The sequence below is a fragment of the Equus caballus genome, chromosome 11 (genome assembly GCF_041296265.1).
Source record: "Equus caballus isolate H_3958 breed thoroughbred chromosome 11, TB-T2T, whole genome shotgun sequence".
Lineage (NCBI taxonomy): Eukaryota > Metazoa > Chordata > Mammalia > Perissodactyla > Equidae > Equus > Equus caballus.
The window spans coordinates 61242674-61270217 of NC_091694.1; the positions used below are offsets into that span (position 1 = coordinate 61242674).

Genomic DNA, 27544 nt, shown 5'->3' on the forward strand with positions numbered 1-27544 from the left:
AAAAGTATAATAAATGAAAACTCTTTAGACACACTCAACAACAGATTTGAGATGGTGAAGGAAAGGATGCGTAAACTTGAAAAAGGTTAATAGACATGATCCGATCGTTCCTGAAGAACAGAGAAAACAAAAGTTGGAGACAAATTAACAGCCTCAGACATCTGTGGGACAACATCAAGTCTACCTGCAGTTGGGAGATCCAGAAGGAGAGAGAATGGGGCAGAAAAAATATTTGAAGAAATAATGTCCAAAAAACCTTCCAATCTGATGAAAAACCCTGTGTTAGTTTCCCATTGCTGCTGTAATAAGTTACCACAAACAGTAGCTTAAACCCCCACAAATTTATCATCTTATAGTGCTGGAGGTCAGAAGTCCTGAAATAAACGTGTCAGCAGGGCTGTGTTCCTTCCCGAGGCTCCAGAGGAGAATCTGTTCACTTGCTTTTTGCAGGTTCTGCAGGCCACTGGCATTCTTTAGCTCGGGCCCCTTCCTCACCTTGTTCCAACTTCTACCCCTTTTGTCACATTTACTGTGTGACTCGACCTTCCTGCCTCCCTCTAGTGAGGACTCTTGTGATTATATTGGACTCACCAGATAATGCAGGATCGTCTCCCCTCTCCAGATCTTTAATGTGGTCAGATCTGCAGAGTCCCTTTTACTGTAGAGGTGAGGTGACACACTCAGAGGTCCAGGGACTAGGACGTGGGCGTCTTTGGGGGCTGTTACTCGGGCTGCCATGAACACTTACCTCTGTGTCTAAGAAAGCAACGAATTCCAAGTGGGATAGACACAAAGATTCACAGCTGGATACATCAGAGTAAAACCATTGAAAGCCAAAGATGAAACTTAGAAGCAGTAAGAGAAAAACTCGTCACTTAATGGGGGAACAACTGTGTGATTAATGGCTGACGTCGTGAAGAGTGGTGTCAGAACTCCCAGTTTCCTGTTCAGCATGTAGGGAGCTTAGATGTCGCCCTCTGTCCTAACAAGTGAAAAGCTGAACAAACTGAAAAGTCAACTGATTCTTATTAGATCTGTCAGCATCGTGAGGCTACAGGGCAAACTGCTGCCCCCAAAATCACAGAGACAGGCAGATAAAGAGAAGCACAACTTCCTGGAGCAGAAACCTCTGTGGGAACCAGGACTTGAACTGTAAGTAGCAGATTGCTGGAGGCTCAGTATGGACAAGTCTGAGAGGGAGAAACTCCAGAGGGACCCAGTCCAAAGAGGGCCCCACGCTTGTGTGTGTTTTACCTGTGGGAGCTCTGCCAGGCGTTCACAGTGAACATTGGAGAAAAATCCCCTTGTGCTGCTGGTGGGGGGGGGAAGTAACCATTTTGAAATACATCAGAGCATTCTGTTGTTAACAAGGCCCTCCCTCAGGAGAAACGGTTTTACCAGGGCCTCACCCACCTGGGGACATAGAAATACTCAACTCCAGCTCCCTCTTGCCATCCGGTCTCACCCAAGGAGGGGAAAAAACCTGAAAAGCACTGGGGCATGGGCTCACAGTCCAGGGGCATAGGGGCACCAGAAGACCAAGACCTAATCGTGGAAATGCAGAATGCTTTCCCTACCCCTGCATTGCTGAAGGCCTGTTTACTGCCGTTCTTTTGAACCAGTACATCATGCCTGCCTTTTTTTTTTTTATTGAGGTCATAATAGTTTACATCAATGTGAAATTTCAGTTGTACATTATTTCTTGTCTGTCACCACATAGGTGCTTCCCTTCACCCACCTGCCCACCCCCACCCCCGTTCCCCTGGTAACCACTGAATTGTTCTCTTTGTCCATGTATTTGTTTATATTCCACATGATGTTTGTGTTTCTCAGTCTGGCTTATTTCACTTAGCATAATTCCCTCCAGGTCCATCCATGTTGTTGCAAATGGGATGAGTTTGCCTTTTTTTCTGGCTGAGTAGTATTCCATTGTGTATATATATATATATATATATATATATATATACATATATACACACACACACACACACACCATATCTTCTTTATCCAATCATCAGTCGATGGGCACTTGGATTTCTTCCACGTCTTGGCTATTGTGAATAGTGCTGCAGTGAACATGGGGGTGTATATGTTGCTTTGGATTGTTGATTTCAAGTTGTTTGGGTAGATACCCAGTAGTGGGATGGCTGGGTCATACGGTAGTTCTATTTTTAGTTTTTTGAGGGATCTCTGTACTGTTTTCCACAGTGGCTGCACCAGTTTGCATTCCCACCAGCAGTGTATGAGGGTTCCCTTTTCTCCACACCCTCTCCATCATTTGTTATTTTTAGTCTTAATGATTATAGCCATTTTAACAGGTGTAAGGTGGTATCTTAGTGTAGTTTTGATTTGCATTTCCCTGATGATTAGTGATGTTGAACATCTTTTCATGTGTTTATTGGCCATCGGTATATCTTCTTTGGAAAATGTCTGCTCCTACCCTCTGCGCATTGTTTGATCGGGCTGTTTGTTTTTTTGTGGTTCACTTGTGTGAGTTCTTTATATATTATGGAGATTAACCCCTTGTTGGGTATATGATTTGCAAATATTTTCTCCCCATTGGTAGGTTGTCTCTTTGTTTTGATCCTAGTTTCTTTTGCCTTGCAGAAGCTCTTTAATCTGATGAAGGCCCCCTTGTTTATTTTTTCTTTTGTTTCCCTTGTCTGAGAAGACATGATATTCAAAAAGATCCTCTTAAGTTCAATGTCAAAGAGTGTACTACCTGTATTATCTGCCGGGAGTTTTATGGTTTCAGGTCTTACCTTCAAGTCTTTGATCCATTTTGAGTTTATTTTTGTGTATGGCGTAAGATAGTGGTCTTTCATTCTTTTCCATGTGGCTGTCCAGTTTTCCCAACATGACTTACTGAAGAGACTATCTTTTCCCCATTGTATGTTCTCAGCTCCTTTGTCGAAGATGAGCTGTCCATAGATGTTCAGTTTTATTTCTGGGCTTTCAGTTCTGTTTCATTGATCTGTGTGCCTGTTTTTGTACCAGTACTATGCCGTTTTGATCACTATGGCTTTGTAGTACATTTTGAGGTCAGGGATTGTGATGCCTCTAGCTTTGTTCTTTTTTCTCAAGATTGCTTTACAATTTGGGGTCTTTGGTTGCCCCATATGAATTTTAGGATTCTTTGTTCTATTTCCATGAAGAATGTCATTGGGATTCTGATTGGGATTGCACTGAATCTGTAGATTGCTTTGGGTTGTATGAACATTTTAACTATGTTTATTCTTCCAATCCATGTGCATGGAATCTCTTTCCATCTCTTTTTGTCATTATCAATTTCTTTCAGTAATGTTTTATAGTTTTCATTGTATAAGTCCTTCACCTCTTTGGTTAAATTTCTTCTTGGGTACTTTATTCTTTTAGTTGCGATTGTAAATGGAATTGTATTCTTGAGTTCTCTTTCTGTAAGTTTGTTTTTAGAGTATAAAAAAGCAACTGATTTTTGTAAGTTGATTTTGTACCCTGCAACTTTACTAGTAGTTGTTACTTATTTCTAATAGTTTTTGATAGATTCTTTATGGTTTTCTACATATGAGATCATGTAGTCAGCAAACAGTGAGAGTTTCACTTCTTCACTCTCTATTTGGATTCCTTTTATTCCTTCCTCTTGCCTAATTGCTCTGGACAAAACCTCCAGTACTGTGTTGAATAAGAGTGGTGATAGTGGGCATCCTTGTCTTGTTCCTGTTCTCAGGGGAATGGTGTTCAGTTTTTGCCCATTGAGTATGATGTTGGCTGTTGGTTTGTCATATATGGCCTTTATTTTTTTTTTTTAATTTTTTTTATTGAGTTATTGATAGGTTACAATCTTGTGAAATTTCAATTGTACATTAATGTTTGTCAGTCATGTTGTAGGTGCACCACTTCACCCTTTGTGCCCACCCCCCACCCCATCTTTCTGCTGGTATCCACTAAACTGTTCTTGGTCCATAGTTTTAAATTCCTCATATGAGTGGAGTCAAACACAGATTATCTTTCTCTCGCTGGCTTATTTCACTTAACATAATTCTCTCAAGGTCCATCCATGTTATTGCAAATGGAATGATTTTGTTCTGTTTTGCAGCTGAGTAGTATTCCATTGTATATATGTACCACATCTTCTTTATCCATTCGTCTGTTGATGGGCGCTTAGGTTGCTTCCATGTCTTGGCTATTGTAAACAGTGCTGCAATAAACATTGGGGTGCACAGGACTTTTGGGATTGCTGACTTCAGGCTCTTTGGATAAATACCCAGTAGTGGGATGGCTGGATCGTATGGTAGTTCTATTTTTAGTTTTTTGAGGAATCTCCATACTGTTTTCCATAGTGGCTGCACAAGTTTGCATTCCCACCAGCAGAGTATGAGGGTTCCTTTTTTTCCGCAACCTCTCCAACATTTGTTGCTATTAGTTTTAGATATTTTTGTCATTCTAACGGGTGTAAGGTGATATCTTAGTGTAGTTTTGATTTGCATTTCCCTGATGATCAGCGATGATGAGCATCTTTTCATGTGCCTATTGGCCATCAGTATATCTTCTTTGGAGAAATGTCTGTTCATGTCTCCAGCCCATTTTTTGATTGGGTTGTTTGATGTTTTGTGGTTGAGTTGCGAGAGTTCTTTATATATTAAGGATATTAAGATATATGGCCTTTATTATGTTGAGGTAATTTCCTTCTATCCCCATTTTGTTAAGAGTTTTTATCATAAATGGCTGTTGGATCTTGTCAGATGCTTTCTCTGCATCAATTAAGATGATCATGTGGTTTTTATTCCTCAATTTGTTGATGTGGTGTATCACGTTGATTGATTTGTGGATGTTGAACCATCCCTGTGTCCCTGGTGTGAATCCCACTTCATCATGGTGTATGATCTTTTTGATGTGTTGCTGTGTTCAGGTTGCCAATATTTTTTTGAGGACTTTTGCATCTATGTTCACCAGCAGTATTGGCCTGTAGTTTACGTTTTTTGTGTTGTCCTTGTCAGACTTTGATATCAGAGTGATGTTGGCATCATAGAATGTGTTAGGAAGTGTTCTGTCTTCCCTCATTTTTTGGAATAGCTTGAGAAGGATAGGTATTAAATCCTCTCTGAAAGTTTGGTAGAATTCTCCAGGGAAGCTGTCTTGGTCCTGGGCTTTTATCCTTTGGGATGCTTTTGATTACTGTTTCAATCTCTTTACTTGTGATTGATCTATTCAGATTATCTGTTTCTTCTTGATTCAGCTTTGGGAGGTAGTAAGAGTCTAAGAATTTATCCATTTTCTCTAGGTTATCCATTTTGTAGGCATATAGTTTTTCATAGTATTCTCTTATAATCCGTTGTATTTCTGTGGTGTCTGTTGTTATTTCTCCTCTTTCATTTCTAATTTTGTCTATCTGAGCTTTCCCTTTGTCTTTGTAAGTCTGACTAGGGGTTTGTCAATTTTATTTATCTTCTCAAAGAACCAGCTCTTTGTTTCATTGATCCTTTCTGCTGCCTTTTTTTTCCAATAGCATTTATTTCTGCTGTGATTTTTATTATTTCTCTCCTTCTCTGACTTTGGGCTTTGTTTGTTCTTCTTTCTCTAATTCAGTTAGGTGTAGTTTGAGATTGCTTATTTGGAATTTTTCTTGTTTGTTAAGGTGTGCCTGTATTGTGATTAATTTACCTCTTAATAAGGCTTTTGGTGCATCCCGTATGTGTTTGTTTGGTATGTTATCATTTTCATTTGTGTCCAGAATTTTTTTATTTCTCCTTTACTTTCTTCAGTGATCCATTGCTTGTTCAATAGCCTGTTGTTTAGTCTCCATATCTTTGTCCCTTCCTGAGCTTTTTTCTTTTTTCTTTTCTTTTTTTTTTTTTGAGGAAGATTAGCCCTGAGCTAACTACTGCCAATCTTTCTCTTTTTGCTGAGGAAGACTGACCCTGACCTAACATCCATGCCCATCTTCCTCTGCTTTATACATGGGATGCCTACCACAGCATGGCTTTTGCCAAGCGGTGCCATGTCTGCACTCAGGATCCGAACCGACAAACCCCAGGCCGCTGAGAAGCAGAACATGCGAACTTAACCGCTGCACCACTGGGCCAGCCTTATCAGTTTTTTTCTTGTAATTAATTTCTAGCTCTCTAGCATTGTGGTCAGAAAAGATGCTTGTTATTATTTCAATTTTCTTAAATTTATTGAGGCTTGTGTTGTTTCTCAACATGTAGTCTTTCCTTGATAATGTTCCATGTGCACTTGAGAAGAATGTGTATTCTGCTGTTTTTGGATGGAGTGTTCTGTATATGTCTGTTAAGTCCAACTGGTTTAGCTTTTCATTTAATTCCACTGTTTCCTTGTTGATTTTCTGTCTGGATGATCTGTCCATTGATGTGTGTGGAGTGTTGATGTCCCCTGCTATTATTGTGTTATTATTAATATCTTCTTTTAAGTTTGTTAATAGTTGCTTTATGAACTTTGGTGCTCCTGTGTTGGGCAGGTAGATATTTATAAGCCTTATTTATTCTTGATGGAGTGTCCCTTTGATCATTATATATTGCCCCCTTTATCTCTCTTTACCTGTCTTATCTTGAAGTCTAGTTTGTCTGCTATAAGTATTGTGATGCCTGCTTTCTTTTGTTTGCCATTAGCTTTGAGTATTGTCTTCCATCCCCTCACTCTGAGCCTGTGTTTGTCATTGGAACTGAGATGTGTTTCCTGGAGGCAGCATATTGCTGGGTCTTGTTCTTTAATCCATCTCGCCACTCTGTGTCTTTTTATTGGAGAATTCAGTCCATTTACGTTTAGGGTGATTATTGATATATAAGGGCTTAATGCTGCCATTTTATGACTCGCTTTCTGGTTCACCTGCATTTCCTTTGTTTCTCGTCCTGTGTGTTTTTGTCTACCCATTGAATTATGTAGTTTCTTATCTGGTGTTTCTTTGTTTTCTCCTTATTTATTCTTTGTGTCTCTGTTCTGCTTTTTTGTTTAGTGGTTACCCTGAGGTTTCTATTCAGAATCTCGTGTATAAGATAGTCCATATTCTGATGGATTATTGTTTCCTTAGTCTAAATCGATTCAGTCCCTTTCCTCCTCCCCTCCTAAGTTGTTTTTCTCACATCTTATTCCATCTTGTATTGTGAGTTTGTGGTTAAAATGACAGGATTGTCTTTGTTTTTGGTGTTTTGCTTCCCTTTAGCTTAATGCTGTACTTGAGTATTTGCTATCCTATTCCGATTCTGTCTACCAACTTATCTCCTTACTCTGTGTTTTGTGACCCTTTTCTCCCTTTTTTTTTTCAAGTATGAGAGCCTTCTTGAGGATTTCTTGTGGGGTGGGGGAGGTCTCATGGCTAAGAACTCTCTTAGCTTTTGTTTGTCTGGGAAATTTTTTATTTCTCCATTGTATCTGAAGGATATTTTTCTGGATACAGTATTCTTCGCTGAAAAACTTAATCTTTCAAAGATTTGAATGTGTCATTCCATTCTCTCCTAGCTTGTAAGGTTTCTGCAGAGAAATTAGCTGAAAGCCTGATAGGGGTTGCTTTGTAGGTTATTTTCTTCTGCCTTGCTGCCCTTAGTATTCTTTCTTTGTCATTCATTTTTGCCAGTTTTACTACTATGTGCCTTGCAGTAGGTCTTTCTACGTTGACATATCTAGGAGATCTGGAAGCCTCTTCTCCATGGATTTCCATCTCTTTCCCAAGGTTTGGGAAGTTCTCTGCTATTATTTCTTTGAACACGCTTTCTGCTCCATTCTCCTTTTCTTCTTCTTCTTGAATACCTATAATTCTTATGTTGCATTTCCTAATTGAGTCGGGTATTTCTTCGAGACTTTCTTCATTTCTTTATAGTCTTAGTTCTCTCTCTTCCTCGGTCTGGAGCATTTCAACATGTTTAACTTCGATTATGCTGATATGCTTCTCTATGATGTCCACTTGAGCAAGGAGGGAATCCATATTTTGTTTGATCTCTTGCATTGTGTCTTTTATCTGTAATATTTCTGATTGATTCTTCTTTATAGTTTCAATCCCTTTTGTGAAGTTGCTCCTGAACTCATCAAATTGTTTCTCTAGATTGTCTTTTATCTTGTTGAGTTTTTTGATGATAGCTATTTTGAGTTCTCTGTCATTTAGATTACATATTTCTGTGTCCTCTGGCCTGAATTCTGGGTACTTGTCATTTTCTCTCTGGTCTGGAGATTTGATATAATTTTTGATATTGCTAGAGGAGGTGGTTTGGTTCTTACACATTCTGATGTTATTTGGTTGCAGTTACCACCTGTTTCCACTGGGTGGGAGTCGAGAGCCACGTATTCTTAGCCCTCTGCCTTCAGCCAAGATCCCAGGCAGTGGAGTGGGCACGGTGCGGTTGGGGGAGAGGTGCTTTATCCTGCATGCACTCTGGGCTTTCCCATTCTGCTCTCACTGTCTTCTCTCCTGTGGTATTGGCTTGATGAGGTGCTCCCCAGGGCTCTTGCCCCAGTAGAGGGCTTCCCTCTAGGCTGCATGCACCCACGGGGTCCTTGATGTTCCCGCAAACGAATGTCCCCTCCCCATTCCTTCCTTCTGGGAGGCCTCCTGCAGTCGCAATCACAGTGTTTAGGGGAGAGAGCACAGATCTCTCCTACCCTGTTCCAGCTCCTCCAAGGGGGCCTCCAGCCTCTCTGCCCTCCAGTGTGTGGCTGTGTGTCTCTTTGATGTTTCTGTCTTGAGTTAGGATGTCCTCTGTTGGAGTATGAATGTCCCTTTTCGTTGTATTTTGGAGGGGAGAGAGTCCTAGGCAAGTCCACTCTGCCATGATGCTGACGTCACTCGTGCCTGCCTTTTAAGAAAACATTACAAGGCATGCTGACAGGCAAGAAGCACAGTTTGAAGAGACTGAACAAGCGTGAGAACCAGAGTCAGATATGGCAGGGAAGTGGGAATTGCCAGACTAGGAATTTAAAAAAACAACAAAACTAGGATTAACATGATAAAGACTCTAATTGGAAAGTAGACAACGTACAAGAACAGATGGATAATGTAAGCAGAGAGAAGGAAAATTTAGGAAAGGATAAAGAAGAAAAGCTAGAGATGAAAAACACTCTCAGAGAAATGAAGACTGTCTTTGACGGGCTCAGTAGTAGATTGGGCATGACTGAGGAAAGAATCTCTGAGCGTGAGCATATGACAATAGAAACTTCCAAAACTAAAAAACAAAAAGACAGAATATCCAAGAGCTGTGAAACAACTACAATAGATGTAACATATGCACATTGGGAATACAAGGAGGAAAAGAAGGAACAAAACGGAAGCAATATTTGAAGCAATAGTGATTGAGAATGTCCTCAGATTAATCCGAGACTCCAAACCACAGATCCAGGAAGCTCAAAAACACCAATTGAGATAATGCTGCAAAAAACCACACCTAGGCATAACATAGTCAAACTTCGGAAAGTCAGAGATAAGGAAAAAATCCTTGCCACAATCAGAAGGACCCACAACTAAAATATACAACTATGTACTGGGGGCATTGGGGGAGAAAAAAGCAGGAAAAAAAAAAAAGATTGGCAACAGTTGTTAGCTCAGGTGCCAATCTTTAAAAAAAAATCCTAAAAGAAGCCAAAAGAAAAAAAACACCTGAGAGGAGCAAAGATAAGAAATACGTCTGACTTCTCCACAGAAACTATGCAAGCAAAAACAGAGTGGCATGAAATATTTAAAGTGTTAAGAGAAAAAAGCCTATCAGTGTAGAATTCTGTGCCCTGGGAAATTATCCTTCAAAAGTAAAGGAGAAATAAATACTTTGAGACAAAAAAAAAAAAATTGAGTAAATTTGTTGCTGGTAGACCTGCCTTGTGAGAAATGTTAAAAGAAGTTCTTCAGAGATAAGCAAAATGATGTAGGTCAGAAACTCAGATCTTCATAAAGAAAGGAAGCGTGTTGGTGAAAGGATAAGTGAAAATAAAGTAAAAACTTTTATTTTCTTATTCTTAATTCACCTAACAGTTCACAATTTGCTCAAAATAATAATTGGAACAATGTATTCAATATATGTATATGTGTGTGTGTGTAGAATAGAAAAACATTTGTACTCTATGTATATACATACCTGCACACATATGTATGCTTATGTGTAAGCAGAATGAATGACAGCAATGATAGGAGAAACGAGAGAAGTGAGTTAGGAGTATTTTGTTACTTGCATTCCCTGTGAAGTGGTGCAGTGTTATTTGAAAGTGGGCTTGGGTTAGTTGTAAATGTAGACTGCATTCTCTAGGGCAACCAGTAAAAAAGTTATAAAAAGAAGCATAATTGATATATTAAGAAAGGAGAGGAAAATGGAATCATATAAACGCTTAATTAAAACAACAAGAGGTAGAAAAGTGTGGGTGATAAAAACAGGAATGAAGAACAAGGACAACAAACAGAAAACAGTAACAAATATGGTAGATACTAATCTAACTATATCAGTAATCACTGTAAACATAAATGGTCTAAATATGCCAATTAAAAGACAGAGATTGTCAGAGTGGATCAAAAATTAAGACCCAACAATATGTTGTCTACAAGAAACCCACTTTAAATATAAAGACATATATAGATTAAAATAAAGGGATAGGAAAAGATATACCATGCTAACACTAATCAAAAGATGGCAGGAGTAGCTATATTAATTTCAGACAGAGCAGACTTTTGAGTAAGGAAAGTCATCAGGACTAAGGAAGGACATTACATAATGATAAAGGTATCATTACTCTAAGAAGACATAACATTCCTTAATGTGTGTGCACCTAACAGCAGAGTGACAACATACATGAGGCAAAAACCGATAGAACTACAAAGAGAAGTAGATGAATCCAGTATTATAATTGGAGACTTCAACACCCCTCTATGAGAAATGGACAGATCCAGCAGGCAGATAATCAATAAGGACATATTTGACACAATAATAGTAGGGGAGCTCAACACCCCACTCACATCAATGGACAGATCATCCAGACAGAAAATCAACAAGGAAATAGTGGAGCCAAATGAAAAACTAAAACAATTGGACTTAATAGACATATATAGATCACTTCACCCTGAAAGAGCTGAATACACATTCTTCTCAAGTGCACATGGAGCATTCTCTAGGATAGACCATATGTTGGGAAACAAGGCAAGCCTCTACAAATTTAAAAACATTGAAATAATAAGCATCTTCTCAGATCATAGTGCTATAAGGCTAGAAATTAATTACAAGAAAAAAGCTGAGAAAGGCACAAAGATGTGGAGACTAAACAACACACTACTGAACAAGCAATGGATCATTGAAGAAATTAAAGAAGAAATAAAAAAATACCTGGAAACAAATGAAAATGATAGCATGCCATACCAACTCATATGGGATACAGCAAAAGCTGTGTTAGGAGGAAAATTCATCGCAATACAGGCACATCTTAACAAACAAGAAAAATCCCAAATAAGCAACCTTAAAGCACACCTAACTAAACTAGAGAAAAAAGAACAAATGAAGCCCAAAGTCAGCAGAAGGAGAGAAATAATAAAAATCAGAGCAGAAATAAATACTATTGAAACGAAAAAGGCAGTAGAAAGGATCAATGAGACAAAGAGCTGGTTTTTTGAGAAGACAAATAAAATTGACAAACCACTAGCCAGACTTACAAAGAAAAAAAGGGAGAAAGCTCAAATAAACAAAATCAGAAATGAGCGAGCAGAAATAACAACAGACTCTGCAGAAATACAACAGATTATAAGAGAACACTGCAAAAAACTATATGCCAACAGAATGGATAACCTAGAGGAAATGGATAAATTCTTGGACTCCTACAATCTCCCAAAGCTCACTCAAGAAGAGGCAGACAATTTGAACAGACCAATCACAAGGAAAGAGATTGAAACACCAATCAAAAACATCCCAAAGAATAAAACCCCAGGACCAGATGGCTTTCCTGGGGAATTCTACCAAACTTTCAGAGAGGATTTAATGCCTATCCTTTTCAAGCTATTCCAAAAAATTAGGGAAGATGGAACACTTCCTAACACATTCTATGAGGCCAGCATCACGCTGATACCAAAACCTGACAAGGACACCACGAAAAAAGAGAACTACAGGCCAATATCACTGATGAACATAGATGCAAAAATTCTAAACAAAATTTTGGCAACCAGCATTCAGCAATTCATCAAAAGAATCATACATCATGATCAGGTGGGATTCATACCAGGGACACAGGGATGGTTCAACATCCGCAAATCAATCAACGTGATACACCACATCAACAAACTGAGGAATAAAAACCACATGATCATCTCAATAGATGCAGAGAAGGCATTTGACAAGATCCAACAGCCATTTATGATAAAAACTCTGAACAAAATGGGCATAGAAGGAAACTACCTCAACATAATAAAGGCCATATACGACAAACCCATAGCCAACATCATACTCAATGGGCAAAAACTGAATGCCATCCCCCTGAAAATAAGAACGAGACAAGGATGCCCTCTATCACCACTCTTATTTAACATAGTACTGGAGGTCCTGGCCAGAGCAATCAGGCAAGAAAAAGGAATAAAAGGAATCCAAATAGGGAGGGAAGAAGTGAAACTCTCGCTGTTTGCAGACAACATGATCTTATATATAGAAAACCCCAAAGAATCCATTGGAAAACTGTTAGAAGTAATCAACAACTACAGCAAAGTTGCAGGGTATAAAATCAATTTGCATAAATCAGTAGCATTTCTATATTCCAGTAATGAACCAACATTAAAAAAACTCAAGAATACAATACCATTCACAATCGCAACAAAAAGAATAAAATACCTTGGGGTAAATTTAACTAAGGAAGTGAAGGACTTATATAATGAAAATTACAAGGCCTTTCTGAGAGAATTGGATGACGACATAAGGAGATGGAAAGACATTCCATGTACATGGATTGGAAGAATAAACATAGTTAAAATGTCCGTTCTACCTAAAACAATCTACAGATTCAACGCCATCCCAATCAGAATCCCAATGACATTCTTTACAGAATTAGAACAAAGAATCCTGAAATTCATATGGGGCAACAAAAGACCCCGAATTTCTAAAGCAATCCTGAGAAAAAAGAACAAAACGGGAGGCATCACAATCCCTGACTTCAAAACATACTACAAAGCTACAGTAATCAAAACAGCATGGTACTGGTACAAAAGCAGATGCACAGATCAATGGAACAGAATTGAAGGCCCAGAAATAAAACCACACATCTATGGACAGCTTATCTTTGACAAAGGAGCTGAGGGCATACAATGGAGAAAAGAAAGTCTTTTCAACAAATAGTGCTGGGAAAACTGGAAAGCCACATGTAAAAGAATGAAAATTGACCATTCTTTTTCACCATTCACCAAAATAAACTCAAAATGGATCAAAGACCTAAAGGTGAGACCTGAAACCTTAAGGCTTCTGGAAGAAAACGTAGGCAGTACACTCTTTGACATCAATATTAAAAGGATCTTTTCAGACACCATGCCTTCTCAGAGAAGGGAAACAATAGAAAGAATAAACAAATGGGACTTCATCAGATTAAAGAGCTTCTTCAAGGCAAATGAAAACAGGATTGAATCAAAAAAACAACCCACTAACTGGGAAAAAATATTTGCAAGTCATATATCTGACAAAGGCTTAATATCCATAATATATAAAGAACTCTCGCAACTCAACCACAAAACATCAAACAACCCAATCAAAAAATGGGCTGGAGACATGAACAGACATTTCTCCAAAGAAGATATACGGATGGCCAATAGGCACATGAAAAGATGCTCATCATCGCTGATCATCAGGGAAATGCAAATCAAAACTACACTAAGATATCACCTTACACCCGTTAGAATGACAAAAATATCTAAAACTAATAGCAACAAATGTTGGAGAGGTTGCGGAGAAAAAGGAACCCTCATACACTGCTGGTGGGAATGCAAACTGGTGCAGCCACTATGGAAAACAGTACGGATATTCCTCAAAAAATTAAAAATAGAACTACCATACGATCCAGCCATCCCACTACTGGGTATTTATCCAAAGAGCTTGAAGTCAGCAATCCCAAAAGTCCTGTGCACCCCAATGTTTATTGCAGCACTGCTTACAATAGCCAAGACGTGGAAGCAACCTAAGTGCCCATCAACAGATGAATGGATAAAGAAGATGTGGTACATATATACAGTGGAATACTACTCAGCTGCAAAACAGAACAAAATCATTCCATTTGCAATAACATGGATGGACCTTGAGAGAATTATGTTAAGTGAAATAAGCCAGCGAGAGAAGGACAATCTGTGTATGACTCCACTCATATGAGGAATTTAAAATTATGGACTAAGAACAGTTTAATGGATACCAGGGGAAAGATGGGGTGGGGGGTGGGCACAAAGGGTGAAGTGGTGCACCTACAACATGACTGACAAACATTAATGTACAACTGAAATTTCACAAGATTGTAACCTATCATTAACTCAATTAAAAAAAAATAAGGACGTATTTGAATTCGACAGCACCATCAATCAACTGGATATAATTGACGCGTAGACCGCTTTGTCCAACAACTGCAGACTACATGCACTTCTTAAGCTCACGGAACATTCCCAAGATAGACCGCAGTCCAGGCCATAAAACACAGCTTAACAAATTTAAAAGAAGAGAAATCATACAATGTCTGCTCTCAGACCACAATAAAATTAAAGTAGAAATCAATAACAGAAAGATAGCTGGAAAATCCCCAAATACTTGGAGATTACACAACACACTTCTAAATAACATATGGGTCAAAGACGAAATCTCAAGAGAAATTTTAAAATCTTTTGAACTAAGTGAAAATGAAAATGCAACATATCAAAATGTGTGGGATGTAGCAAAAGCTGTAGTTAGAAGGAATTATATAGCATTGAATGCATATATTAGAAAAGAAGAAAGATATAAGATCAGTAATTTAAGCTTCCACTTTAGGAAACTAGAAAAAGAAGACCAAGTTAAATCCAAAGCGAGCAGAAGAAAAATAAACATTAGAGTAGAAATCAATGAAATTGGAAATAAGAAATCAGTAAAGAAAATCAACAAAACCAAAAGCTGGTTCTTTGAAGAGATGAATAAAATTGATAAACCTCTAGCCAGGCTAACTAAGGGAGGAAAAAAAAAAAAGACATAAATTACTTATATTAGAAGTGAAAGAGGAAACATTACTGTGGAGCCCAAAGACATGAAAGGACAATAAAAGATTATTATGAACAACTCTATGCCTACAAATTTGATAATGTAGATGAAATAGACCAATTCTTTGAAAGACACAATCTGTTAAAACTTATAGAAGAAGAAATAGCAATCTGAATATGTCTATATCTATGAAAGAAACAGAATAATTAATAATGTTCTAAAACAGAAAGCACCATGCCTACATAGGTTCACTGGTGAATTCTACTAAATATTTAAGGGAGAAGTTATACCAATTCTTAAAATCTCTTCCAGAAGATAGAAGCAGTGGGAATACTTTCTAACTCATTCGTGAGGCCAGTATGACCCTGGTACCGAAACCAGACAATGACATTACAAGAAAAGAAAACTACAGACCAATATCTGTGATGAACATAGATGGAAAAATCCTCAACAAAATATTAGCACATTGAATCAAACAATGTATAAAAAGAATTATACACTGTGACCAAGTAAAATTTATCCCAGCATGCAAGGCTGGTTGAACATTTAAAAATCAGTTAATGTAATCTGTCGCATTAATAGACTAAAGAAGAGAAATTATATGATCCTATCAATGGATGTAGTAAAAGCATTTGATAAAATTCAATACCCATTCATGATAAGAACTCTCAATAAATTGGGAATAGAATGGAACTTCCTTAATGTGATAAAGAATGTCTACAAACAACCTGCAGCTACATCAGCCTACTTAATGGTGAGAAACTCTGAGCTTTCCTGCTGAGATTAGGAACAAGGCAACAATGTTCCCTCTCACCACTGCTTTCAGCATAATACTGGGAGTCCTAACTAATGCACTAAGATGAGAAAGGGAAATAAAAGGTATACTATTTGGGAAGGAAGAAGTAAAACTGTCTTTGTTCACAAATGATGTGATTATCTATGTAGAAAACCCAAAAGAATCAGCAGAAAAACTTGCGGAATTAATAAGTGATTATAGCAAGGTTGCAGGATACAAAGTTAATATATAAAAGTCAATTGCTTTCCTATATACCAGCAATGAGCAAGAGGAATTTGAAATTAAAAACACAATATCATTTATGTTAGCATTCCCCTCCATGAAGTACTTAAGTAGAAATCTAACAAAATACGTACAAGATGTGTATGAGGAAAACGACAAAACTCTGATAAATGAAATAGAAGAGGAACAAGATAATTGGAGAGATACTCTATGTACATGGATAGAACGACTCAATATTGTCGAGTTACCAGTTCTTCCCAACTTGATCCATAGATTCAATATAATGTCAGTAAAAATTCCAGGCAAGCACTGACAAACGGACTCTGAAGTTTGTAAGGAGAGGCAAGAGGCCCAGAATAGCCAGCTCAATATTGAAGGAGAAAAACAAAGTTGGAAGATGACACTACCTGACTTCAAGACTTACTGTCAAGCTACAGGAATCATGATAGTGTTGTGCTGGTGAAAGAATGCATCAATGGAGCAGAATAGAGACCCCACACAGACCCACATAAATACAGTCAACTGATTGTTGACAAAGGAGCAAAGGCAATAGAATGGAGCAAAGATAGTCTTTTCAACAAATGGTGCTGGGCCACACATCCACATCCAAAAAAAAAATGAATCTAGACACAGACTTCATACCCTTCACAAAAATTAACTCAAACTGGATCACAGACCTAAATGTAAAACACAAAGCTATGAAACTTCTAGAAGATCATGTAGGAAAAGACCTAGATGACCTTGGGTATGGTTATACCCTTTTGGATATGACACCAAAAACCATGAAAGAAATAATTGATAACCTGAACTTCATTAAAATTAAAAACTTCTGCTCTGCAAAAAACAGTGTCAAGAAAATGAGAAAACAAGCCACAGACTGGGAGAAAATATTTGCAAATGACACATCTGATCAAGGACTGCTAGCCAAAATACGCAAAGAACTTTTAAAACTCATAATAAGAAAATGAACAACTCGATTAAAATATGGGCAAATGACCTGAACAGACACCTCAGCACAGAAGATATACAGATGGCAAGAAAACATGAGAAGTTGTTCACGTCATATGTCACTAGAGAATTGCAGATTAAAACAACAGTGAGGGCCGGCTCCGTGGCCGAGTGGTTAAGTTCGCGTGCTCCACTGCGGAGGCCCAGGGTTCGGATCCTGGGCGAGGACAGGGCACTGCTCGTCAGGCCACGTTGAGGCGTCGTCTCACATCCCACAACTAGAAGGACCTGCAACTAAGATATACAGCTGTGTACGGGGCGGGGGGGGGGGGGGGGGGGGGGGGGTGGGGGGGGGGGTTGGGGAGATAAAGCAGGAAAAAAAAAAAGATTGGCATCAGTTGTTAGCCCAGGTGTCAATCCTAAAAAAAAGAAAAGAAAAGAAAAACAGTGAGATACAAGTACTCACCTGTTACAATGGCCAACAACCAAACACTGACAACGCCAAACGTTGGCGAGGATGTGGAGCAGCAGGAAGTCAGATTTATTGCTGGTAGGAATGCAAAATGTCACAGCCCCTTAGAAGACAGTTTGGCAGTTCTTACAAAATTAAACATACTCTTACTGTATGATCTAGCACTTGCACTCCTTGGTGTTTACCTGGGTAAACTGAAAACTATGTCCACACAAAAACCTACAAATGGATATTTTTAGCAGCTTGATTCATAACTGCCAAAACCTGGAAGCAACCCAGATGCCCTTCAGTAGGTGGCTAGGTAATTAGTGTGGTACATCCAGGAGTGTGATAGATGTTTTTTGTGGTACAAAGCAATGTTATTCAGTGCTAAAGGGAAATGAACTATCAACCCGTGAAAAGACATGGAGGAACCTTAAATGCATGTGACTACGTGAAAGAAGCCAGTCTGAAAAGGTTACATGCTGTATGTTTCTAACTACAGGTTTCCCCCACTATCCGAAAATAGAGTGTTCCTATGAACCCTTTTGTAAGCTGAAATGGCATAAAGGAAAGAAGAAATTTTTGCTTTTCCTCTTTCTTTGTAAAAGCAAAAATCCTCTTCGGATTTCTTTCAGTTACCAAAAACAGGTACTAATGTACATCTTTCAAGTGGTGTCACGTGAACTTTCAGAAAGTGGGGATATCTGTGTACACCATTCTGGGAAAGGCAGAACTGTGGGGATGGTAGAAAGATCAGTGGTTGCCGGGAGCTAGGGAGGAGGAAGCGATGAACAGCAGAGCATAGAGGATATTTAGGGCAGTGAAACTATTCCATGTGATACGACAATGGTGGACACATGTCATTATGCATTTTTCAAAACCCACAGAATGTGCACCAACAGGGAACCTGAGTGTCAGCCATGGACTTTGGATGATAGTGATGTGTCCATGTAGGTTCGTTGACTGGAACCAATGTCGCCCTGTGATGGGCGATGTGGATAGTAGGGAGGTTGTGCATGTGTCGGGGAGGGGACATATGGGAACTCTGCTTTCCTCTCAGTTTTACTGTGAACCTGAAATTGCTCTAAAAATTAAAGTTTATTAATTAAATAATTGAAAAAACAATGGTGGCCACAAAGCAGTGGAATTATATACTCAAAGAAAAACTGTCAACCCCAAATTCTGTATTAAATTCTATATTTAAAACTATCCTTCAAAAGTGAAAGTAAAATAAAGATATCCCCATATAAATAAAGACTGAGGTAACCTATTGGTTACAAACTTACTTTCAAGAAATAGCAAAGGAAGTCCTTTCTGCCAAAAGGAAATGACCCCAGACTGTGTCTTGTATCCACAGGTAGAAATAAAGAGCACTGGAAATGGTTAATTTGTGGGTAGCTGTAAAAGACTGTATAAATACGTTTTGCTCTTTTCTTGTCTTTTGTAAAAGTCCTAAGATTGTGTTAAATCAGTAATTATAACACCATTTGATAGTGCTATATATGATCAATGTGTAGATATAATATGTATGACGGTGAATTCACTAAAGGAGAAGCAGTTGGCCAGAATGGGATGTTTGACATGAAGGTTATAAAGGGTGGCTGTTATTGGTGATGATGAGGTCGTGTGTGTGACTGTGGGAGTGAGTGGCTGGAGTAGGGTGGAAACAAGACAGTGGAGGACAGGCGGTCACAGAACTGAGAGGCATAGGTAGGAGCACCCCTGCGGATGTGGAATGGCCAAGGATTATGGTGACAGGAAATGTGCTGGAGAGAGTGACAGTGAGTCCGTAGCTGAAAATGTCACTGATGGCGGGGGTGACCAAGAGGAAAGCAGACCATCACGAGGAGGGGCAGGCTGATGTAGGCTGACAGGAGCGTCCCAGCGGAGTGGCTTTAGGGAGCAGGAGGGGAGAGTAATAGTGAGGACCCCACGGCGCTCTGTTACGGAACAGTCCTTAGTGACTTCTTCAAATGCAGTTTGAAAAGAGAGCCCTGTGCTCTGCCAGTAACAATGGTGAATATATGAAAGACATCTTCAGTTTAAGGTTGTTTTTCTTTTAATATAGACTCTGAAATTTGCCAATAGTTTTTTTAAGCCTGAAAAGGCTCTGAGAGAAATAAGGGGAAAAAAGTTATGTATGGGGATAAGCGGGTGACAGATAGACTGACTGCTTCTGGGCCGTCCTGAGGGGAGCCGTGTCTTCGGGGAGCTGTTTGCTGGGTCGCTGGGAAGAGCGCTCAAAGGCACTCGGTAGGCTATTATTAAATGCAAGCTGAGACGCTGGCTGTGGAAAACCCTCTCAGGTTGTCATGCTTTCCTTTTCCTTCCGTCCCTGCAGTGTGTGAAATTCCCTCCTGTTTGTTTCCTGGCATCATGTCAGTGTACTACAAGTTTCAAGTAGAAGCAATATAAAAGTTGCTTGAGAGTCAAGGGCATTTTCTACTGAAATTTCACAAGAGTGTTTTTCAGTTCTAAAAATAAGTTGAAATTCAGGGTGAACCATCATCCTAAATAAATTACAGTAGGGTGGATTGTCCGAGAGAGAGGGACAGGGCAGAGGCAGATGGCGCATACAAACCCGCAAGGAAACTGAGGCGGCACCTTGTTAGACTATAAAATCATCTGATTTTAACCATGAGCCTACTTGAAATTAGACAGCATTTAATGTTTAATCCTTTGTGAATAACATACTTAATTTTTTTTCTTTCTTTGTGATAAAATACACATAATATAAAACCAGTTCAGTGGTATTAAATACATTCATAATTTTGTGCCACCATCACTACCGGCTCAGAACTCTTTTCCTCTAGCAAAACTGAAACTCTGTATCCATTAAGAAATAACTCCCTCTGCCCCGCCACCCCCACTCTACTGTCTGTCTCTGTGACTTTGACGATCTAGGTGCCTCATATAAGTGGATCATACAGTGTTTGTCCCATTGTGACAGGCTTCTTTCGCTCAGCATGATGTCCTCAAGGTTCATCCATGTTGGAGCAGGTGTCAGCATTTTCTTCCTTTTTAAGGCCGAATAATATTCCATTGTATGTTTATAACACATTTTACTTATCCATTCATTGGCTGATGGACCCATAGGTTGCTTCCATGTTTTATCTTCTGTGAATAATGCTGTTATGAACATAGGTGTACAGATATCTCTTTGAGACCCTGCCTTCGATTCTTTCAAATATATACCCAGCAGTGGAATTGCTGTCTCATGTGGTAATTCTATTTTTAACTTTTTAGGGGACTTCATACTGTTTTTTCAGTGGCTATACCATTTTACATTCCCATCCACAGTGCGCAAGCGTTCCAATTTCTCCACATTTTCACCGACATTTGTTATTTTCTGTGTGTGTGTATTTTAAAAAAATTTTTTGTTGAGGAAGATTCACCCTGAGCTAACATCACTGCTAATCTTCCTCTTTTTGTATGTGAGCCGCTGCCACAGCATGGCCACTGACAGATGAGTGGTGGAGGTCCACACCTGGGAACTGAACCTGGGCTGTCAAGCAGAGCGTGATGAACTTAACCACTAGGCCACTCGGGCTGACCCTTTTTTTTTTTTATGGTAGGCATCCTAATTGGTGTGAGGTGGTACCTCACTGTAGTTTTCATTTGCATTTCACTAATGACTAGTGATGTTGAGCATCTTTTCCTGTTCTTATTGGCTATTTGTATATCTTTTGAGAAATGTCTGTTCAAGTCCTTTGTTCAGTTTTGAATCAGGTTTTTTTTTTTTGTTTCTGAGTTTTAGGAGTTTTCTGTATAGTCTGGATATTGATCCCTTATCAGATATATGATTTGCAAATATCTTCTCCCATTCTGTTGGTTGCCTTTTTACTCTGTGGATAGTGTCTTTTAATGCACAAAATTTGGAAATTCTCGTGAAGTCCAGTTTGTCTGGTTTTTGTTTTGTTGCCTGTGCCTTTGGATCATATCCAAGAAAACATTGCCAAGTCCGATGTTGTAAAACTTTTTGCCCTATATTTTCTTCTAAGAGTTTCATTGTTTGAGGTCCTACATTTAGGTCCTTGATCCATTCAGAGTTAATTTTTGTATACAGTAAGAGTCCAGCGTCACTCTTTTTGCGTGTGGATCCCCAGTTTTCCCAGCACCACTTGTTGAAGAGACTATCCCTAATAAACGCTGTTGGCGCCCTTGTCAAAAATCGTTTGACTGTATATGCGAGGGTTTATTTCTGGGCTCTCTGTTCTATTCCACTGATCTGTATGTCTGTCTTTATGCCAATGTCACAGTGTTTTGATGACTAACTTTGCAGTAAGTTTTGAAATCAGGAAGTGTGAGTTTTCAAGATTGTTCTGGCTGTTTGAGGAACTTTGAGATTGCGTTTGAATTTTAGGATGGGTTTTTCTATTTCCACAAAAGACATCATTGGGATTTTGATAGGGATTGCATTGAATCTATACATCACTTTGGATAGTATTGACATTTTAATAATATTACTAATTATTACTATTAATAAATTAATAATTTTAAGTGTCCCACTCCATGAATATGGAATGCATTTCCATTTATTTGTCTTGTTTAATTTCTTTCAGCAATATTTTTTAGTTTTCATCATACAAGTCTTCGCCTCCTTGGTTAAGTGAATTCTTAAATATTTCTTTTAGCTGTTACTGTAAATGGAATTGTTTTATAATTTCCTTTTCAGATTGTTCATTGTGTATAGAAATGCAACTTATTTCTGTGTATCCTGCTACTTTGCTGAATTCATTTATTAGTTCTAATAGCTTTTTTGTGGTGTCTTTCTGGTTTCTTACATATAAGATCATAGAATCTGTGAACAGAGGTAATTTTACTTCTTCCTTTGCAATTTAGTTGCTGGTTTTCTTCTTGCCTAATCGCTCTGTCTAGAACTTCCAGTACTGTGTTGAATAGAAGTAGTGAAAGTGGGCATCCGTGCCTTGTACCTGATTTTAGAGGAAAAGCTTTCAGTCTTTCACCATTGAGTGTGACCGCTGTGGGTTTTTCATGTATGTCTCTTATTATGTTGAGGTAATTTCCTTCTACAGTCACGCGCTGCATAACGATGTGTTGGTCAAGGATGGACTGCATATTCAACAGTGGCCCCATAAGATTAGCGCCATAGAGCCTAGACGTGGAGTAGGCTACACCAACCAGGTTTGTGTAACTACACTCTATGATGTTCACACAATGATGAAATCACCTAATGATGTTTTTCTCACAACGTCTTTGTTGTTAAGTGATGCATGACTGTATTTCTGTTTTGTTGAGTGTTTTTATCAGTGAAAGGTGTTAAATTTTGTCACATGCTTTTTCTGCATCAGTTTAGATGATTGTGTGTTTTTTCCTTCAGTTGATGCCAGTATATTACATTGATTAATTTTCATATGTTGAACCATCCTTGTATTCTAGGAACAAATCACACTTGGTCATAATGTATGATTCTTTTAATTTGCTGCTGAATTCGATTTCTTAGTATTTCGTTGAGGATTTTGTGTCAGCGTTCAAAAGGGATAACTTTTTGGTCTGTAGTTTTCTTACAGTGTCTTTTTCTTGGTGTCAGGGTAACGTTGGTCTCATGGAATGAGTTAGGAAGTGTTCTCTTCAGTTTTGGGGGAAAGTTTAAGAAGGATTGGCATGAATTCTTTAAATGTTTGTTAGAATTTCACCAGTGACCATCAGGTCCAGGGCTGTTCTTTGTTGGGAGGTTTTTGATTCCTCATTCAATCTCCTTACTAGTTAGAGGTCTTTCCAGATTTTCTGTTTCTTAGTGACTTAGTCTTGGTAGGTTTTGTGTTTCTAGGAATTTATTCATTTCACGCAGGTTATACAATTTATTGGCATATAGTTATAGTGCTCTCTTATAATCCTTTTTGTTTCTGTAGAATCGGTAGTAATAGCCTCATTTTCTTTTCTGATCTTAGTAATTTGAGTCTCCTCTCTTTTTTTTCTTAGTCCATCTAGTTAAAGTTTTGTCCATTTTCGTGATCTTTTCAAAACACCAACTTTTGGTTTCATTGATTTTTCTCCATCGTTTTTCTGTTCTCCATTCTATTTATCTCTGCTCTAATCTTTATTATTTTCTTCCTTATGCTAGCTTTGGCTTTAGTTTGTTCTTTTTCTAGTTTCTTAAGTTATAAAGTTAGGTTGTTGATTTGAGATCTTCTGTTTTTATAATGTAAGCATTTACAGCTATATATTTCTCCCATAGCACTGCTTTTTTGTATCTCATGTTGTGGTATATTGTGTTTTTGTTTTAATTGACCTGTAAGTTCTAATATTCCTTGTGATTTCTTCTTTATTCCATTGGTGGTTTAATAGTGTGTCTTTTAATTTACATAAAGTGTGAATTTTTCAGGTTTACTTTTCGTCTCTAACTTCATCCCATCGTGGTTGCAGAAGGTACCTTGTGTCATATCTATCCTTTAATACTGAAACTGATTTGAGACTTACCTTGTGGCCTCGTGTGTGGTGTATCCTGCAGATTGTCCCCTGTGCACTTGAGAACAACGTGTATGCCCGGGTTGCTGAGTGGAGGTTTCTGCATGTCTGTTACACCTGGTTGGTTTATTCCGTCAAGTCCTCTGTTTCCTTGCTTGTCTTCCGTCTGGTTAATCTATCCTTTATTGTGAGTAGGGAATTGAAGTCTTCAACTCTTACTGTAGAGCTGTCTATTTCTCCTTGAATTCTGTCAGTTTTTGCTTCATATATTTAAAATCCATTTTGTCTGATATTAGTGTAGCCACCCCTGCTCTTTTTTTCGCCCTTGCTGTCTCTTACTATTTGCCAAGAGTATCCTTCTCCATCCTTTCACTTTCAACTTGTTTGTGTCTTTGGATCTCAAGTGAGTCTCTTGTCGATGGCGTATGAATGCCGAACATGTTGAATCATGTGTTTTGATCTCTTCTCCCAAATTCTGTCCTTTGATTGGCGAGTTTAATCCAGTTACTTATAAAGGTAATTACTGTGGAAGGACTTACTTCTGCAATTGTGCTATTTGTTTTCTCTATGCCTTATAGCTTTTTTGTCCGTCATTTCCTGTGTTACTGTCTTCTGTTGTTTTAGTTGATTTTTTTGTAATGAAATGTTTTGATTCCCTCTTCATTTTCTTTTCTGTATTACGCTACAGCTATTTTCTTTGTAGTTACCATCAGGATTATATTTAACATCCTAAAGTTATAACAATCTAATTCGAATTTATATCAACTTAATTTTAATAACAGACAAAAACTCTACTCCTTTATAGGTCTGTCACCACCTCTTTTGGTTGTTGATGTCACAAAATAACATCTGTATACATTGTGGGCCCAAGAGCCTAAACTAATAATTATTTTCAATGCATTAATCTCCTAAATTATGTAGGAAACAAGATTTGGAGTTACCAACCAAAGTTACAATAATACTAGCTTTTAGACTAAAACTTGCTTTTTTAAACATGTATTAGTCTCTTAAATCATGTAGAAAACAGAAAGTTGAGTTACAGCCATTTTATAATAATTCAGTTTTTGTAATTGTGCATTATTCGCCTTTATTGAGGCCTTTATTTCTCCCTCTGGCTTTGAGATACTGCCCTGTGTCCTTTCACCTCACCCACGGGACTCCGTGAGCACTTCCTGTGAGGCAGGTCTAGTGATAAACTCTCAGCTTTTGTTGATCTGGGAATGTCTGAATTTCTCCCTCGCTTTCAAAGGACAGCTTTGCCAGACGTAGGATTCTTGGTGGACAATTTTTCCTTTAGCACTTTAATATATCAGCCCTTTGCTTTCTGGCCTCCAAAGTCTGTGATGAGAAATCTGTTTATAATCTCACTACAGATCCCTTGTGTGTGATGAGTCACGTGTGTCCGGCAGCTTTCCAGCTCCTCTCTCCATCTTTGCCTTTAGAAAGTCTGATTATGCTTATGCTGTGTCTCAGTGTGGCACCGTTTGAGTACACGTCACCTGGAGTTCATAGCTTTCATCAAAGTGGGGAAGTTTTCAGCTGCTATTTCTTCAGATATACTCTTTGCCTCTTTCTCTCTCTTCTCGAGACTTAAGTGCAGATGTTGGTCTGATATGTCCCATAGGTCCTTATGCTCTGTTCACTTTTCTTCACTTTTTCCCAATGATTTCCATTGTCCGGTCTTCAAGTTGGTTGATTCTTCTGCCTGCTCAAATCTGCCTTTGAATCCCTCTAGTGAATTTTTCATTTCAGTTACTGTTCTTTTCAGCTCCAGTATTTCCTTTTGGTTTCTTTTTAGGTTTTCTGTCTCATTATTGATATTTCCCTTTTTTTGTACATTATTTTCTTGACTTTCTTTTTATCTTTCATTAGTTTTTTGAGCATCTTTAGACAGTTGTGTTAATATTTTTGTCAGGTGGATCCACCTTCAGGTCTTTTTCAGTCACAGTTTCTGTTGGTTTATTTTCTCCTTTGGATGGGCCATAGTTTCCTATTTATTTGTATGCCTTTTTTTTTTTTAAGGAAGATTAGCCCTGAGCTAACTGCTGCCAAGCCTCCTCTTTTTGCTGATGAAGACTGGCCCTGACGTCACATCCGTGCCCATCTTTCTCTACTTTATATGTGGGACGCCTACCACAGCATGGCTTGCCAAGTGGTGCCATGTCCGCATCCGGGATCCCAACCGCTGAATCCCAGGCCGCCAAAGCAGAACGTGTGAACTTAACTGCTGCACCACCAGGCCGGCCCCTTATTTGCTTATCTTTTTTATTGTTTGTCTCTCCCATTGATATGTCATCTCCATGAGCCCAGTGATTTATTATTTCCTGTTTTGCTCACTGTACCCCAGAGCCTGGAAGAATTGACACACAGTAGGTGCTCAGTCATTATCTGTTGAATGACTCTGCACTGTAGCAGCGGTAGTGGGTGACTGTGCTCCATCGTGAATGTGAGGAGAGAGAGGCTGTGCTCCATGCCTGAGTCTCTGCAGTGGGTGCCCGTGTGTGGAGAGAGAGGCTGTGCGTCATGCCTGAGTCTCTGCAGTGGGTGCCCGTGTGTGAAGAGAGAGGCGCTGTGCTCCATGCCTGAGTCTCTGCAGTGGGTGCCCGTGTGTGGAGAGAGAGGCTGTGCGTCATGCCTGAGTCTCTGCAGTGGGTGCCCGTGTGTGAAGAGAGAGGCGCTGTGCTCCATGCCTGAGTCTCTGCAGTGGGTGCCCGTGTGTGGAGAGAGAGGCTGTGCGTCATGTCTGAGTCTCTGCAGTGGGTGCCCGTGTGTGGAGAGAGAGGCGCTGTGCTCCATGCCTGAGTCTCTGCAGTGGGTGCCCGTGTGTGGAGAGAAAGGCGCTGTGCTCCATGCCTGAGTCTCTGTGGTGGGTGCCCATGTGTGGAGAGAGAGGCTGTGCTCCATGCCTGAGTCTCTGCGGTGAGTGCCCGTGTGTGGAGAGAGAGGCTGTGCTCCATGCCTGAGTCTCTGCAGTGGGTGCCCGTGTGTGGAGAGAGAGGCGCTGTGCTCCATGCCTGAGTCTCTGCAGTGGGCGCCCGTGTGTGGAGAGAGAGGCGCTGTGCTCCATGCCTGAGTCTCTGCGGTGGGTGCCCGTGTGTGGAGAGAGAGGCTGTGCTCCATGCCTGAGTCTCTGCGGTGAGTGCCCGTGTGTGGAGAGAGAGGCTGTGCTCCATGCCTGAGTCTCTGCGGTGGGTGCCCGTGTGTGGAGAGAGAGGCTGTGCTCCATGCCTGAGTCTCTGCGGTGGGTGCCCGTGTGTGAAGAGAGAGGCGCTGTGCTCCATGCCTGAGTCTCTGCGGTGGGTGCCCGTGTGTGGAGAGAGAGGCTGTGCTCCATGCCTGAGTCTCTGCGGTGGGTGCCCGTGTGTGGAGAGAGAGGCGCTGTGCTCCATGCCTGAGTCTCTGCGGTGGGTGCCCGTGTGTGGAGAGAGAGGCTGTGCTCCATGCCTGAGTCTCTGCAGTGGGCGCCCGTGTGTGGAGAGAGAGGCGCTGTGCTCCATGCCTGAGTCTCTGCGGTGGGTGCCCGTGTGTGGAGAGAGAGGCTGTGCTCCATGCCTGAGTCTC

At 39.6% G+C, this 27544-nt stretch overlaps 1 protein-coding gene across 40 annotated transcripts in view; it reads left to right on the forward strand.

Moving 5' to 3' along the window:
* DHRS7B (dehydrogenase/reductase 7B) overlaps positions 1-27544 on the forward strand; it is a 64536-nt gene that overhangs the window by 10542 nt on the left and 26450 nt on the right. For 10 of the 40 annotated variants that reach the window (XM_070226620.1, XM_070226657.1, XM_070226631.1 and 7 more), the window contains exons 2-3: positions 22591-22699; positions 26006-26352. The exons of 18 other annotated variants lie outside the window; for them this stretch is intronic. The gene's annotated coding sequence lies outside the window, so the exon portion shown is untranslated. Of the gene's footprint in view, positions 1-22590; positions 22700-26005; positions 27414-27544 lie in introns of those variants that run through there. 12 more of the 40 variants (XM_070226621.1, XM_070226643.1, XM_070226632.1 and 9 more) reach the window with 7 other exon arrangements.